General features: G+C 41.7%; 1 long non-coding RNA gene across 1 annotated transcript; it reads right to left on the bottom strand.

Moving 5' to 3' along the window:
- Positions 1 to 1826: 1826 nt before the first annotated feature.
- LOC116796863 lies at positions 1827 to 8056 on the bottom strand. The gene is made up of 3 exons (XR_004360517.1): positions 7967 to 8056; positions 2850 to 3002; positions 1827 to 1886 (listed from the first exon to the last, which is right to left on the bottom strand). It is a non-coding gene; the product is annotated as an uncharacterized LOC116796863 (long non-coding RNA).
- Between the last annotated feature and the right edge of the window lie 8794 nt (positions 8057 to 16850).

Raw genomic sequence — 16850 nt, 5'->3', positions numbered from 1 at the left:
ACCTCCAGCACTCAGGGTAGCTATTTCTGAAGGGGCTACCTTTCAGTTTTGCCAAAGAAAGCATTCAGCAACTGCATGGGAAAAAAAAAATCAAGTGTTAAAGAATGGCCAACATTTTCCTTGCAGCTGATGGATGACTCTGTGTGGTAATCGATACTTCTGCACTCTTGAACCCAAAATAATTGCATAAAGTCTCCAGAGCTCAAAACTTTTCTCAGAAGCCTCTAAGAAATACATCCTAGAACTCTTAGCACCAGCAAAGGGTGGAATACAGGAACACAGCCCTTTGCACTCTCTTCTCTGAACTGCTTATTTCTGGCAACAGGCTCCATATGTATATGCTTTGAATAAATTTCTGGTTTTCAATGACACTAAAAAGTGTCTACATTCTGCAGTGAGATGTCCTGACAGTTAAATCTATGAAAGAAACACTCTTGTACTTAGGAAACATTTTTAAACGTGCATTTTAACATTCCATCAACGTGAACAGAATTTCCTGCCTTGTGACAAAGTGCTTCATATTTAAAATCCTGAAAATGTTTCCAGATAATTTCTTTCGTGTTTTCTGTCTTTATGGAAATCTTTCAGAAGTTCCTCTTGATTTGAAATACATAGAGGTACCAAACTTTGCTAACTAATTTTCATCCAGCTCTAATGACTGCAGATCCCATCAGTGGGCAGCAGGTGTTTTTGTTTCATACAAAAGCTGTTCAACTAACTACTGATTCTATAGGCAGTGCTGACACTCTGGAACTTTAAAAATCACTTAACTTCTGAGGAATTGCTTAAATAATGAGAAGTTACTGATTGACATACCATGGGAAATTTTCAATGGAGTAATTTGACAAGTATTTCTATCTTCAGCTGAAGGCTACTTTTCTTTTGTTAAATATAATTTTCAAATACAGTTTTCCTTAGTGCTGAAGAGTAGGCTAGTTGTGCCTCAGTAAAGAGCTGGCTGTGACAAATGACTGGATGAAGCAGTAATCTCAAAGATGACTTGAACAAAAAATCAAATAAGAAAGATACCAACTATTGTAATTATAAACCCAGAAGTACCGTGTGACTTTCTCCATATGCCAGAACATACAAGTCTTTTGAAGTTACAAAAACACTTTTAAAGCACTTTAAAGCACTTAGGGGCTCTTTTAAAGAACTCTCTTCTTATTAGAAAAACAGGCAGCTTGGAGGTCCAGGTCAAGGGAGGTGTGTTTGGCAATTTAAATCAGCTCCTGTGTACTCTGAGGTTGTGTGTCCTGTACTTAGAGCTGACCCAGTGGCAGATATGGCCTCACAGCTGGATGGCCCAGCACTAGCACCAGTTAGCAAAGGTTGTCCACAGCCACATTGGACAGAACTGGGCCTTTGTGCTCTCCAAGGCCCTTACAGCCCTGAAACTTCCTTTTCCTTTTTGTTTTTGTTTCAAAACGGTGGTGTGTTCACAGCGTGGTACAGGAAGCACACTCAGGATAGCATATGTGACATTAAAGAGTGAGCAACTACCTGGTATGGTAGCAAAGAACTGTCCTGGATGGAAGAACCAGGGTAGTGTTGGATACATCCATATTTTCTGGGTAGAGCTTGTAACAAACTCTCCTTAAAAACAGGTTTATGTTTTCCTCTAGGACTAGCTGGGGCTCACTCTAGCAGGCAGTATGAAGTGAACCCATGTATTTGCAGAATGGAAAACTGTCCTACAGCAAAGCAGGGAGATGAGGAAGACTTTGCCTTCTGCTCCTCCACTGAAGGCGTCTTCCTTAACTTGCTGTACCATCCCTTTCATTTCACATCACTGCAGTACTTCCTCTGATTCCCTGTCCTCCTCCTGTTCTGACAACATCCTTTGCCAGCAAGGAAGCTTCTGATACTGATTTTTCCAAATACAGCTAGTTGAAAATATTAAATTAATGCAAATCAAGCATTTGTGCATACACAGAGGGACGAATTTGGTTTTGATCAACTGAAGCTTTTTTCCAAATGTTGTCTCAAGACATTTCTGCTGACTTCCTAAAATAATAAAAGCTTGTGGTGAGGGAGTTTTATTGTTCAGGGGTTTTTTACTAGCTGTATCAAATAGTAAGGGAAAGCACCATTAAGATTTCAACATATCCAATTGTGCTTGCTTTCCTAGAAACTAAACCAAACCGTTAAATTTCTTGTCAACAGGCAGTGATTTTCACGGATGACCCAGACTCACTGCACCTGTAAGTCTTTAAATAGCTCCACTTTCAGCTGCGACAGCTTCCAGGAGTAATTAATCCTGAACATGCTGTTTCACAAAAATGACTTGGTGATTTTAGAGCTGTATTTTCCCTGTAGTGAAAATGCCATGTTATTGCCATATCAAGCTAGCTGTCATTCCCAGCTGCCTTCATGGAGCCAGGGGGATGCAAAACTGCAAGGGAATCACTTTGCTTCCCTTGGAGCTGGGGAACAGTACTAAATCAGTGCTGCTAGAAAGAACGATTCTGAGAACACCATCTGTTCCCAGGCAGATCAGGGGGATGATTTCGGTGTGTAATCCACACTGTCATCCCTCGCCTGTGTAAAGCACCAGGCTTGTGCCAGCTCCCACAGAGCACTGCCCCACACTGCTCCTGCTGCTTTCTTGCCCTGCTGAGTAGAGCAGGGTTGGGCTGAGATTCCCCTCTGTAAGAGGGCAGTGGCACTCTGAATTCAGTCTTCAGTGTAGTCCAACACAGGGAGCAAAGTCAAATCCATAAGCAGTTTCGCTGTGGATACAAGCACACTGCATGTCTCCCTAACACAGCCTTGGGCACGTAAGTGCCCAAACTGTGATGTTCTCAGCACGGTGTAAAGCAGTTGTACCTTGGAGGCACAGTTCTTACCTTCCTTCCTGTCCCACAGAGCAGCCATGGCTGGCACAGACAGTCAGTCTGACCCCACTGGCCTCTTCCTCCGTGCGCTGCCTCTCGACGGGGATAAGGCCAAGGCTCTTCCATTTCTGTGCTCCGAGGCAAATGAACCAATTTCCTGTTATTCTGCACATTCAAGAAAGAAAAAGGCAAATTAACACAATATAAGGATAGAAAAGCAAGGAGAAGAAAGTTTGCTGAGTGATCTTAAGGAAGTTAGAGGTGTGCTACGCTGTCCACCCTTGTCTCTGCAGCACCACCAGCAGCGGGTACTCCCTCTGATGTGGTTCACCTTGAAGGATGCTGCAGGAAGATTTCATCCTAGAGAAATACCATGCAGATGGATTTGAGTCAAGATTTTTAGCATTTGAAATGAGCAAGGGAAGGTGATTTCTATTCCTGACTCTGGCACTGACCCACTGTCTGACTACTCAGCTCATTTTTCTGTGGTCCCAAACTATCAATCCAGAAGTTCTGCCCACTGACTATCAGGGCAGCATCAGCTCTTGGCAGGGAGCAGTTACTGCAATCACACTGGGAAATGTTTTTAATAGTATAAAAACCAAGGTATGAGACATATAGCATTGCATTATGTGTTAAATACAGCTTTAATAGAAATATTTTGCTGTAATTTGCTTGACTTTTCTTTCACATACAATAAGAAATTGAAACAATTCACTAGACTCAAAGTGATGATTACAACATAACTTTAAACCCTGATTATATTTTCCTTTGTGGACAGTGTGTGTGAGGAAGGAAGCATACAAATCACACGCTAACTGATTAACACATTTGAGGCACTCGATACTGAATCAGTGAGGCCTCATTTACTTCTAGTCTTAATTCCAGCATCCCCCCAAGGACCAAATAAATATAAAACCTGGCTTTGCTGCAGTAATTTATTCCACTTGTTGAAAAGTCTTACAACGGGGTGTGTGATTCCAATAGTGAAAGAGAAAAGTAATTATATACCTTAAGAATGAAAACTTCCTATGCTTCAGAAGCATTTCACTTTGACCTGTATTTGTTCTCTCATGAGTAACTCGTTCAACTGAAGATGGAGCTTAAATTGATATTAAATATTACTTTATGTTTAACAAGGGCAACAAGTCAACACCATTTTAAAAACACAGTAAGACTGGTAAAAGCCTTTCAGCAGAGTGAACCAGGGGTTGGGAAATCCCAAGTGAAATCCAAGCATTAATAAAAGTCGTTGCTGACTAAGAGAAATTCATTTAAAGAAAGGAGGCTACAGACAAGAAATCTCTTTTCATAGCACAGGATTTTTTATATTTTTTTCTCATCAGCTGAACTTACTATTTGAAGAGGTTTCCTATTTTAACCCCTCATCATGTTGATAACATTAACTAACAAATATAAGGAGATCTTGTTTTCAAAGCCATGCTCACTGGTTGACACTAGGATATTTTATTTTATATTAGTAACAATTTTACAGTAAACATTGGGACATTAGCATACAGTTACTGTAATTTACAGGAAAAACTAGCACAGCATTTGACAGGGCTTGGGGTCATTACTCTACACCTGCAACACTGCTCTGACAAAGGACAGGATACAGTGTGATGAAAATTAAAGCCTCAAAACACAGAACCCATATGTGTTACCACAGGGAAAAAATGGTAGCAAGCTGAGGGAGTTTTGTATGAGGTCATAATTTTTGTTTACTGCATCTGTTAAATTATTTAGGAAACCCCTACTTAGTTTATTTTTTTAAACAAGATATTCTGTGCCTTGATGTAATCTTTTTCTTTGTGCAAAAGAACCTGTATTCAAAGCTAGAATTTAAGCACAGGTAGTGTTAAATATGAGTGTGTGGATTTGGGGATTTTGTTTGCTTGAGTTTTTAAAAGAAAAACTTTCAATATTTTTGAATAGGCAACTTTGTAGAAACCAGTAGTGATCAGGAGCAATAGTCTGAGCAGACGGCATTGCTTGTTTTTCAAAAGGACTTTTTCATAACCTGAATGTGGTTCTTATAACTACTTACCTCATAAAATCAGATCTGGTAGTCCTCAAGATTTCAGTTCTTTGTGACAGATAGCAGAGAGCACACAAAATCTACCTAACTGCACTTCTGCTAATTTTTTTTGTAGGTAGCATTCCTGTTTGTGTATTAGACACGGACATCAGTCCCAGAGTCATACCGCTTTCCCTGCCTGCCCTTTGCCTCGACCCAGGTGAATATAGTTTTCCTCCTTCCCTGCATACATCACAGAAAGCCACCCGAATACTTCAAAGTAACACATATTCCTTGCTACCTCCAGTTAAAGATGGTAACATCAGGAAAAAACCTTTCCCCTAGAGGGTAGTTGGGCACTGAACAGCCTCCCCAGGGCAGTGGTCATGGCCCCAAGGCCGCCAGAGCTCCAGGAGCTCTTGGACAACACTCTCAGGGACATGGTGGGATTGTTGGGGTGTCTGTGCAGGGCCTGGACTTGGACTTGATGATCCTGATGGGTCCCTTCCAGCTCAGGATATTCTATGATTCCATGTTCTTCATGATCAATGAGCTGACTGCTTCACCCCATAACCAACAATTAGCGCTGGTTATAACCCACCAACAGTTTACCTAGAATGAAATTAAGTTTTCATTAAACTGCAAGGTGAAGGCAACTAGCCAACATCTGAGTGGTTCCTCTTTTAACTGAGCAGATCTAATCTTAGATTTCTTCGAAGTTCAATCCTTCATGTCCTCTCCACAGGAGTAAACCCTCCTCCCTCATAAGGCCACTGCTCTCCTTCATAGCTCCTGTGCTAAGTGACCCCTCTGTCCCCATTGCCTGCTGCTGACGTAGTGAGCAGAGTTTAAAACTGAACACTACTTGCTGGTTCCCTTTTAGGTACCACCATCACACACACAGATACACCCTGTGCCAGTTCTGAGACCTGATCCAGCTGAGACTGAGTATTACCAAAAGCTGTTTTAGCTGCAGCCACACAGAAGAGCACCAGAGCCCCAGGAGCAGACTGGGAGAGCAGGGCAGGACAACAACGGCCTGGATTTAGATCGGTTTAACTCATAACAGGATTAAATCCCAGCATCAAAAGACACAAACCGGTAGGATTTAAAAGAATATGACACTTATTGTGTGCAATTCTGAGAATGACTTTACCATGCCCCTCTTTTTTCTGTGTGAAGGGGCCTCTCATCTCTGTCACTTCTTTATCAAGGCTTGGGAATTAGTGCCTTATGGAAAACTGTGTCAGTGCCAATCAGGTAAATCAGTGAGCCCTGCCTCAGACTCAGGTCTTGCTGAAACATCACTGACTGCACACACTGATAAACAAGACCCACAGAGTATAGTAGATGTAATGAGAATTAAGTGTGGGCAGCTATAACCAAAGACCAGTGAAGTTCCAAACACTGACCACAGTCATACAAGAGAAAATACTCAAACCATGAAGCAATGTACACATGCAGTTACAAACAGTTTTTCATTGAATAATTACTTCAGATTTTCATTAAATACTCATCTTTCTTCTTTACATATATAAAACTTGGACAAATGACCTTAGAATAAAATGAGTTCTCTGTAAAAAGAACACTTTTTAGGGCTGAATTTGCATTTGCCTTTTCTGAGGTTGCCACTAAAACTTTTTGATCCTCCTAAACCTCGGCTTACCCAACTCTTCCATGAACAGAGTTAATGGAAGGAACGGTAACACCCCTCCTCTGGTGATCTCTCCACACTGAAAATCCATGAGCAGGCCAGTTACACAGCATCCCTCTCCCCCTCACAGGTACACTCAACCCTCTCACTTGTGAAGTTAATTTAGTGAGGTTAAATGACACAGTACATCTGACTACATTTTCTCAGCTCCAGCTGGAGCCCAGTCAGGGTTCCCAGGTAAGGAAAGGAATACTCTCTCTGCCTTGCTTTCATACCTGCTACAAAAAGGATTGCATTATCCTCCCCCCAGCCTCAATTACCAGGCTGTGGAAAGAACTCCAATTAAGTGGTTAGCCATAATGGCATGGCAGCCCTTCAGGAAACTGCCTATCTAAATAGAGATGTACGGAAGGCAGTTTTCTCTCTAATAGTGATGCATTTTCAATTTATGCAATACAAAGTGCATTGGTCTGCAGTGTCCCTGGCTACTGATGATTAATAGCCCATACACTGCAAGGGGCTACAAAGAAAAGTGCCAAGGGAAGCAGATGCAGCGGGTTTTATATTATCATGACTGCAACAAACTCATTCAGTGGTGTCAGCTCTGACTGCAGGATTCTGATTATGAAATATGATGCGTGTTGAATTTAATGGCTTTCTCTGCCCTTCTGGTGAGTTCACTGCTTTCCAATGTCATTTTGTGTTCTCATCTGAGTGGTAATAAAAGGAATATCATTGACTGTGCTAGCTCTGTAACCACTGTGTGTTTTACAATAAATTGTGTTTCAGGACCTTTCTACCCAGGAGAGTGTACAGGGCCAGAAAGTAACATTCCCCAGTTCTCCAATATGAAGGCTTTCTGTGAGAAAGGAAATTATGCAGGACTGTCCTTCTCTTGAGGCATTCCTTATGTGAGTAGGACATCTCTTTGTCAAGTGGTTATATAGTAAAAAGATCAGTTTGAATTGCAAATAATAAAAAAACCCAACAAATAAACAGCTACTGCTACAGAGCAGAAATTATGATACCTTGATGACCAGAGGATAAAAGTTGTTTAAAATAAAATGTAAATAAGGAACCTGGACATACATGGTGTCACCCATGTATGTACATAAAGTCAAGGGAGACATCTAAAGGGGGATTTCTTCATCCAGCAAATCATTATTCTGTCCAACCTGTCAGGGAGCTTGGCCTACACCACAGATCTTACTTGCTGGAGAGATACAGGTGTAGCTACAAAATACTCTAATAACTGCAAAGTCATTATACTGGTTTCTCAAACAAAATAAACTTTGCAAAAATGCATTATGTCAGTGTCAGTGTTGAAGGGTGCACACTAGATTCTTCATGCTGCCAACCAACACTGACCAAGCTGGGATGGCTCTATCCCAGCACGAAAAATACAGATCTCTGCACAGAGAAGAGACAAAGTCTCAAAGCTGAGCTATTTTGCCTTACCTGAAGGAATTCCAGTGGTTCCATCCTCTTTGCCCATATCCGTCTCCTGCCTGTGTGAGCAACACTGGGGGCTCTGTCGCTCCCACAGCTGCATCCGTCAGTCAGGGAAAAGCAACATAATAGATAAATAGAAAGAAACAGTCTGTGAGATTCTCAGATAAATCCACCTGTCTGATCTTTCACCTTGGAATCTACTGGAGCCAGCATGAAACGCTGCAGCGACAGCTGGATCAGTGGTTGCGTGAGCTGGAAGGCAAGTCCTGTCATGTAGACAGGGTAAGACACAACCATGTTTTCCTCTTTCGACCATGAAGAGGCACATATCAAAGCTTTACTCACTTTTGCACTTCACAGTTTCATGACTGGCCAAATCTAGAGAGCAGCAGTGAAACGGCAAGAGGTGCTTACCATGAGGAGTAAAACCATCTTCACTGAGGCAGGAAGCACCTGACACACAAAGAGTATTTTTCTCTTTGTAAATGCAAATTCCAAAGTTCACCTGTGATGTTTTCTTAACTACAGCCCCCTCTGATGGAGTACTGCTGTTTCTAGAAACATAAGAAATGTTTTTCCAAGCAGGAGGACGGAAAGTTTTGCACGTATATTTCAGTTCACTGAATCCAAAAAATCGGTTCGAGAAACTGCTCAGAGACTTTTTTGTCTTTAAGCAGCAAGGTATTTGTTTATTCAACGTTGGGAGCAAGCCAGCTCACGCTGGACAAACTTGCTCAACGGCTTTCCAGAGAATCAACACTTTTATACAATTTTCAGATGTGATTAAATGCATATTCAGGTCATTACAACATCTATCTATGCACATTAATAATAGGCGGAGTATAGGTGGAGCTCAGGCGGGGCTTGGGGCGGTGCTTCTCTTGGCCCTCAATTTTGGTGGGTCTGGGGGCTTAAACTCATCTTCCTCAGCTTGACCCTTCTTCTCTTCCATTGTTCTTGACCCGCTCACTGAAGCTTGGAAAAAGCCCTGGTTCCAGGTCTATTTCTCCTATTCAAATGTCTACCTGATCCTGTTATATTTCTAATTTATTGCTTCTAGGCCTATTACATGTTCTTGTACTATTCTCTTAAGCTTTGGTCCAGTAAGTAGAACAGAACAAGCACAGATCATTTTGGATGTTGGTAGCTTGTTAGCAGGTCCAAAGTTCTTAGTTAACTCTTTTGGGCCTAGCCTCCTGTTTCATCACTACAGTCTGAGTCCAGGGCTGGGGCTGTATTTTTAAAGTGATGAACTGCAGAGGCTGTTCCTAAGAATTTACAGTTGAGGTGGAAACTCACCTTAAAAGAAGTAAAGAAGTACATTTTTCTGGTTTTTGGAAAAAAAAGATCACCACCAAACCAGGACACAGTCCTGTTAACACCACAGAGAGGTGCACACGGCCACACACAGCCAGCGCTGCCCCAGCTGAACTCTGCCTTAAATGTAGTGAGTTTGCATTCAGCAGTCCAATTGTATCCCGCACCACTTCATTTATTAGGTTTTCATATAGAACCTAGGAATGAAACTTCCACTTTTAGGATAAACCAGAACGTTTTTAACCTTGTTTTTTTGTGTAGTTGAAATGTCACTGGTATTCTCAATCATATTTTATACATGAACACATAAAAAGCTTTGCCTAGAGGATAAATGAGAATTGTCTTTTGTCCTTTCAGACTATACTTCATATATTTTCACATAAAAATGTACTGAAACAAGATTTAAAACTGTTATACATTTCATTGAGATCTACCTCCAGAGGGAGAAAAAAAGCATATTAACATTTAACATGGTGGTTTTGTCTTTCTCCCTGTTTGCTGAAAAACTTGCAACAGTTGAAGGGTAGAAATGTCAGGCAGAAATTGTGATCTGCCTCAAAATTAAATTATATATTGCCATAACACAACAGAGCCTTCGTCCTTTCTGGAATTCTCAGTTCCAGTGGAGAATCATCAAAGGGTGTAAAAATGAGAGAAAATAGAGAACAAAGGCCCCAGGAACATTACAATCAGCTTGACAAGCCAGTGGCGGTGTTGCCTGCTACAACCATCTTTTGATTTCCTCTGGAATGCAGGTACAAGCAGGTGCCTGTCTCGGGGCAGAGCACAGTGCAGAGACACAGGAACAGGCCACTGGTTCTTGGGCTGGAAATATAGAGAGGCCTCAGCTGCTGCCAGTGACTGAGGAACAAAGGAAATCTCCTGCAAAATGCAGACTATCCTCCCTCCTGCTGTGCTCGGTGCTGGTGTCTGCTGTTTACAAGCAGAGACATTGCAGCCGTCTTGGACAAGGCAGAGACAGCTGGCACTGAAACAGCAGCCCTGTCAGAAACTGCATCCTTGAGTCTCCTCTGTCCAACAGCTCATGAAGTGCTGTGCTCAAATTTAGATGTCTACATGAACAGCGAGACCGATCCGGCACTGAGAGGGCCAGAGCAGGCCAAATGCATCCAAGATGTTCTTCCCAGGCCAGTAGCAACTCTGCATAGTGAAAATTACCTCAGCAGGTCAAGGCAGGAGAGTTTCAAGCAGGTAAAGAAAGGTTTAGTATGACTAAGATAAAAGTCAGCTGAGTTGTGCTGTACAGATGGGGGAAGGGAAGTAAGATGATCTACTCTCTGTAGTGCCCAGTATCAGGTGCATTTCTTATTCTGAATGTATTTCTTATGTTTGAAGTTGCAAATTTTGTCCTCAAGTTCAACAAAGCCTTTAAACACCTACCTTTTTGTGTTGACTTCAGTAGGGCCTCAGAGCAGCATGTGTGCTTGAAACAGAGCAAGCCAGCGTGTTTACATCCATCTTTCTGACCACTCACCGCAACATCACCACAGGGCACACCCCACATTCACACCTATCCCTAAAATCCTGTCTGCAGCAGCTCTGGTGTCCCTGCACAGTGCATCCCTCGGTCTGGAAGCCTTTGCTTCAGATGACTACAATTAGCCAGGTTTGTGACCAAGCTCGGCATTTCGGGAGCTCCTGTGCTCTCCCACCAGAAGCACGAGGCAAGGCTGGATTTCACCTGGAGTGCCTGATTGCCAACAAGTGCTCCTTAGTAACACCCAAAGCCTCCACAGCCTTGCTGTATGATGTATGAGAGATTGTGATGGTGATACACATGAAATACCACATCACCAAGGGTGGTTTGCCAGTTTGGGCTGGACAGAATTTTGCACCAGTTGTGCCTGTAAAAGGGCACATGCCAAGAATTGTTATTTTGTTATTTTTCCTCAAAGGCCATAACTGAAGTGCCCTTGTGGGAAACATGGAAATCCATCGACTTTCCTGCAATTCTTTAAAGCAAATGAATAAAAAACCAACAAAGTTTCTTCCTTTTTTCTTTGTTAACATCAGATTTTCTCCTAAAATGTTGTTGTAATACTGTAAACATTGTTGTAATACTGTTTAGGAAGACACAGCTACAAAAGCTGACGGGCTTGAAGAGCAGTTCTAGAATTTGCTCCTTACTAACAGCATTCTGACATATTCAAATCTATCATTAGACTCTATAAAGCTACCCAGAGTCGGTGTCAGTTTAATGATGGGAGAAAGGAGCCCTATGTTCAAGGAAGCCCCCAGTATCTCTCCCAGTGCCCCTGGGGGAGCGGGGCACAGAGCAGGCATTTTCTTCTCATTCCATCCCTCCCAACCATGGCTGTTTTAAACTGAGTGGGCACCTCCATACTCTAAAACTGAGATAGTAGGGCAGCCTCTCAGCCACGGGAGAATAGATGTACAGGGCAGGGAGGATTAATATTCTTGCAGGTTTTCCTTAGTCTACAGGAAGCCAGCACAAAGGCACTAATAACCTCTTCAAGTAGAGAGCATTTTCTCATGGGGATAGTAGCTCAAGGATAGAGCTTTTATACTATAAAGTAACATTATCTTGTATGAAAACTAACTGGTTTTGGCTCTTTAGTGCGGAACTAAGCTACCTTAGTTTTACCTGTGCATCTGCACCTGTGTAAGGAAATTTTGAAATGTCAACAAAATGTGTTTTAAGGAGTCTATCTTATGCCTCCTCTTTTGCATTTGTTTCATAACACAGAAATAGAAATTAAAGGCCTTCACTACAGTTCAGGCAGCTTGCCAGTACCTATTTTATAGCAATAAAATATGTACAAATTAAGGAATCTCATGTGGAAAATTCATTCAACAGCCTCAAAAGCCAAGTGAATGGTAATTACTTCAAACACAATGTGGTGGCAATCAGGCAAGATTGGATCATGCTATTAAATGTATGTCTAAATTTTTAAGAACCAAGATAATTATGAATTATGAAAATAACTCAGACAACGCAATACCAAATACAGTGTTTGTGGAATAAGAGAGATCTTTAAGGAAGAGAGAAGACTTCCAACACCTGCATAGAAATAACTGAAGGGCAAATATGGGGCTGTTATTTTATTTCCTTACTTCTAGCCATCATTTTACACTTTAGGGTGGCTCATGGATGCCTTGAGGTATGGAGCGAGTGGAAGCATGTAAAATAAAATTCAAGTAAAAGGATTTATCCTGCTCACTAAAAGTAATGACAGCTCTTTCTAGCTCACATTCATATATATTGCAGCATAAAAACAAATTAGCATTCTTAGTTCCTGTGCAAGTTTCCTTTAATCTGGAAAACAATTTCAATGCTCATCCACTTATGCAATGCCAGCTGAATAAACCCAGTTCATTCCCCACAGGTAAAGCTGAACAGAACTTTTGAAATAATTAACCACCAGAACAGTGTACCTAAGGGTATGGTTGAAATTCCATCTATGAAACCTTTAGGACTACACATTTTGCTACAAACATGCCAAACCACAACCAGCTGTAAGAGGCTAGAAAACCTCTTGGATAATGCTGAGTGTCACACTGGTTGACAGCAATAATTTTGTAGGTGAGCACGAAATCAAACATAGTAATTAGTAGGGGAGAAGGAGTTGAAGAGGGAAGTTCTCAAAGGCAGATCGGCATCTGCCTCTCTTGGAAGAAAAATTAGGCCTCAGACTTTGCAAAATCTCTCCACAAGCATCCAGCACACTGGAGCCAACTGCATATTCATCACATGCCCAAGGATTCGAGCTCTGTTTTGCTGTAGATTATGTTGGAACATTTACAGGTTTCCCTTGCTCAGATTCGCTTTGCCCAAAGACATGCTCAAGGACTGAAGAGAGAATCTGCCACAGTAGAAGCCCATGACATTATGAATGGCACAAAAAAGTGAGTAAAGGAAGAAAAATGTTTATTTCATTCAAGAAGAGCTCTGGGACACCAGTGACATTTTCAGCAGAAGAAATCAGATTTTGGAAGTCATTGCCACAAGATGCTGAGGGTGTTAAATAAAAACTTAAAGAGGGATTGGACACACATCACAGAGAATAAATTACTGTAAAACCTAACAGTGCTCATATAGTTTCTGGCACAGAAGAGCTGTCCTCCGCTCCTGGCTGGGAGCTGTGGGGGCCTTTCTGGGGAGAGCTCCCTCAGTTCCAGCCCTCAGTCAGTGCATGCACTGCATTTTCTGCAGTGTCAGCCCTGCAGGTCATGGCATTGCTAAGGTAACTCCACTCAAGTCAGGGCACTCCAGGGAGGGATTCATCCAATGTAATCATTTTTGTCTGCAAGAAATCTAAGCCAGTTGATTAATTTATCAAACTGTTGTGCACTGTAACTCTATTCTAGTAGATGCAACCTATAGTGCAGAGGGTGCATCAATATAGCTCAGCCAGGAGAGCAGTAGATTCTCTAGAAACCACTTGTTAAGGAAAAAAAAGAAAACCTTCTTAAATATTTTTTTTTAAAAAGGAGAGTATCGAGAGAGACTATCCTCCCTCTCTCCAAGTTAAATGAAGTAGGAAAAGGTCTTAAACCATAACCACCATAGTGGGAATTCCGTACATTCTCTTAGTTCCTATTTTTAATAGAAATTGAACGGGACTCCATAAAAAAGTCAAATAAAGCATTTCTTCATTTTCCCGAGATGATTTGGTTTCACCAAAGATCAGCAAGATAGAAAAAACAACTCAAAGATATCGAGAAGATGCTTTCTTAAAAATTTACGAAATAAAAACAACCTTCAGCATTACAGGCCCTGAGTGCATTTCCCGTGTGCCCAGCAAAGGCTGGGCAGTTACAGTGCACAGACACAGCCACAGTCCAGTGGCTCAAGAGAGGAAACTTGCCACTATCACCCTCAGGATTTCTTTTTAAAATCACAGTTCTTAAGACATGGTTAAACCATGCTGATGGTTTAATTCTAACTCTTCATGGATTTCTGAACCGATACTGCCATTTGCTCCATACACAGCCCTCCCCTTGCACTGCTGCACCCAGGATCTGGCTCCTGAGCACGGTGGCAGAGGTACAGGGTGTGCCTGTGGCTGACCCGTGGGTGAGGACCCAGCCCAGGTGACATTAAGCTCAGCTGAGCACAGCAGCAGCTCAGTGGCACTGCTACCTCTGCATGATCAGCTCTGGGATCTCCGACACTGTGGATTTGCTTGCAATGTCACATCCACTGTGGCATTTGCACTGGGGGATTTGCACTGGGGGTGCACTCACCCACACTGGGAGAGCACAACTTCCTAATACCTCTGTTGCTAGTACCTAGTACAGCACTCCAACATCCAAAAGTGCTGCAAAAACCAGAGCGAAAAAATTACCTGTTAAGGGTAGAACTTCCTGACCAGACCGAGAGTATTCTGGCTGTAACAATACCCACCCAATTCGTTCATAGCAGTACTGCTGGTTATTTTGTCTTGCTACAAGTCCAACAGGAAAACTCAGTTTCTCAATGTAATTTGAGAATGAATCATTGTTTTCTGGGGAGTTATTATAATTATTTCCCTTTGTTAACAACAGCAACAAGCAAGGTCTGGCATCAATTAGAAAAAGATAACACTTCATCCCCAAACATACCAATATTTTGTTGCTGTAAACCAGCTGCCAGTGCCTTGGCTGTGTCACCAAACACAGCTCTAACTGTGCCCAGGGTTGGGCACAGCCTGGGGCTATCTGGGGTGACTGAAGGGATGAGCCATATCACCCAGCTCCTGAAGGACAGGGAAGGTAAAGCTCCCAGCCCCTTCCTGCCCCCTCCCCAGCTCCTGAGGAAACTGTCCACCAACTACTACTTCATATGTATGTGCTGGTCTGTAACTGAAGCTCCCTGAATGAGCCCTGTCTGAGCAGCCTCTCTCCAGTGCTATTGTCAGACCCAGATGTCTTTGTGCCAGAGCAAAGCTCGAGTGCCTGTGAGCACTCCTTGGGCTGGCAATGACTGACAGCAGAACAATCTCTTAGTGAAAACCCTGGCCTACTTACTGCACCTTGCTCTGATGAGGGAATTTGATCTTGCAGGCAGTTCAGCAGGTGCACTACCGAGATGCCCACCTTGTGGAATTTGTATTTTTTTAAGCTCACTTAAGTTTTCAATCTAGAATCTTATTCTTTCAAGTGCTCTTTCTCGTGCACTGGACATATCTTTTCTCTTTTTTTCTGAAAGTTATAAATGAAAAACAAGCATTTTAAAATTATTTGAATACTTGGAGATGGAATTACTTGTCGATATTATTAAGCTATATTTCTCTCCCTTTAAACCTACTAGTAAAATATCAGTTAAGATCAGGTGTGGGAACTATGACCTCCCTCCCTTCATTCCTGCCTTTATTCTTTACTGATTTTTCAGCCTCTAGCAAAGACACCTACTGGGAAACAAGAAAGAAATTACAGCTCTGGCAGTTCATAAATTTCAAAACAAAAAAATATATTAGAAAGCATAGTAGCGAAAGAAGAAATTTGACAAAAGGCAAGCAGTGAGGAAAAAGTGGATAAACTGATGGTATTCCTTTTTCATGTCCAGCTAAAGTAAAAAAGATCTTAGAATATTTCACAGATTATTTTGAAAGAGCAGAAGATTGTCGTGTCTCAAAACAGAAAATGGGAGAATATGGTTTCATGATGTTTTGCTGCTTCAAACTTGCCATATACACTTCTTGTTTCTCACCTACCACATTTTTTCTCTACCTTCATACTTGGGCTACATACATGTTCTATCAACATTCTGTACCTCCTCCTATGGAAGAAGAATCCTATTGAAAAGGATTCATCCTTGAAATCCTAATATTTTGTAACAAGAAATTTAAACCAACGTTGTTTTGGAAAAAGTCCCGTGTCTATTTTATCCCTCCAGTGTTCAATCACACCATGAATTCTTTTGCAGAACTGGCAACAGCAAATTGTCTCCTTGTTTCAGGGCTTTCATTCTGTGCACAGTCACTGTTGAACCTTAGTTTCTGATGCTGCCGTGTAAGTGCTCTGTACTTACTGTACAATAACAAAAAACCAAATATAATATTCAAGACGTGATCAGAAAATGACCACTGATACATATCCCGACATATTGGAAGTGGCAGATGATTCCTTGATTATGGAGCAAATATCTCAAGGATCTTGCAAGGGTAATTCCTGTTTACCTGCTAAAAGATGAAGGTCCAATACAAGTCCTGATTTTCTAGAGGGCTGTGCATATATGTGTGGTTTAATTTAAACAGCTTGGTATTTCACTAAATAGATACCAAAATTGATTCTACCTCCTTCATGCTAAACATGGGGAAATGCTGACTGACAGAATCACCTGAGGGTAATAAATCTGCCAAGTGTTTTGTTAAACAGCAATTCAGTCTGAAATGCACCTTGGCATTCTGGAATAACAATGGGCTACTGTAATATGTGATGCATTAATTAGAGAGTTGACAAGAAAATTACCCTTCAAGCCAACATTACTAAAAACTTTACTAGGCATTTTTTCCCCTCTGCTGTTAAATACAGTATTCAGTGTAGCCCTCCCAGAGGTTTTGCTCACTTCCCCCTGCAGAGTTAACCAGCATGGCAATAAAGGTCCAGG

This window comes from Chiroxiphia lanceolata, chromosome 20, assembly GCF_009829145.1.
Source record: "Chiroxiphia lanceolata isolate bChiLan1 chromosome 20, bChiLan1.pri, whole genome shotgun sequence".
In the NCBI taxonomy this organism is placed as follows: Eukaryota; Metazoa; Chordata; class Aves; order Passeriformes; family Pipridae; genus Chiroxiphia; species Chiroxiphia lanceolata.
Note: the sequence above shows the minus strand (reverse complement) of the source record. Positions and strands in the feature narration are given on the sequence as shown.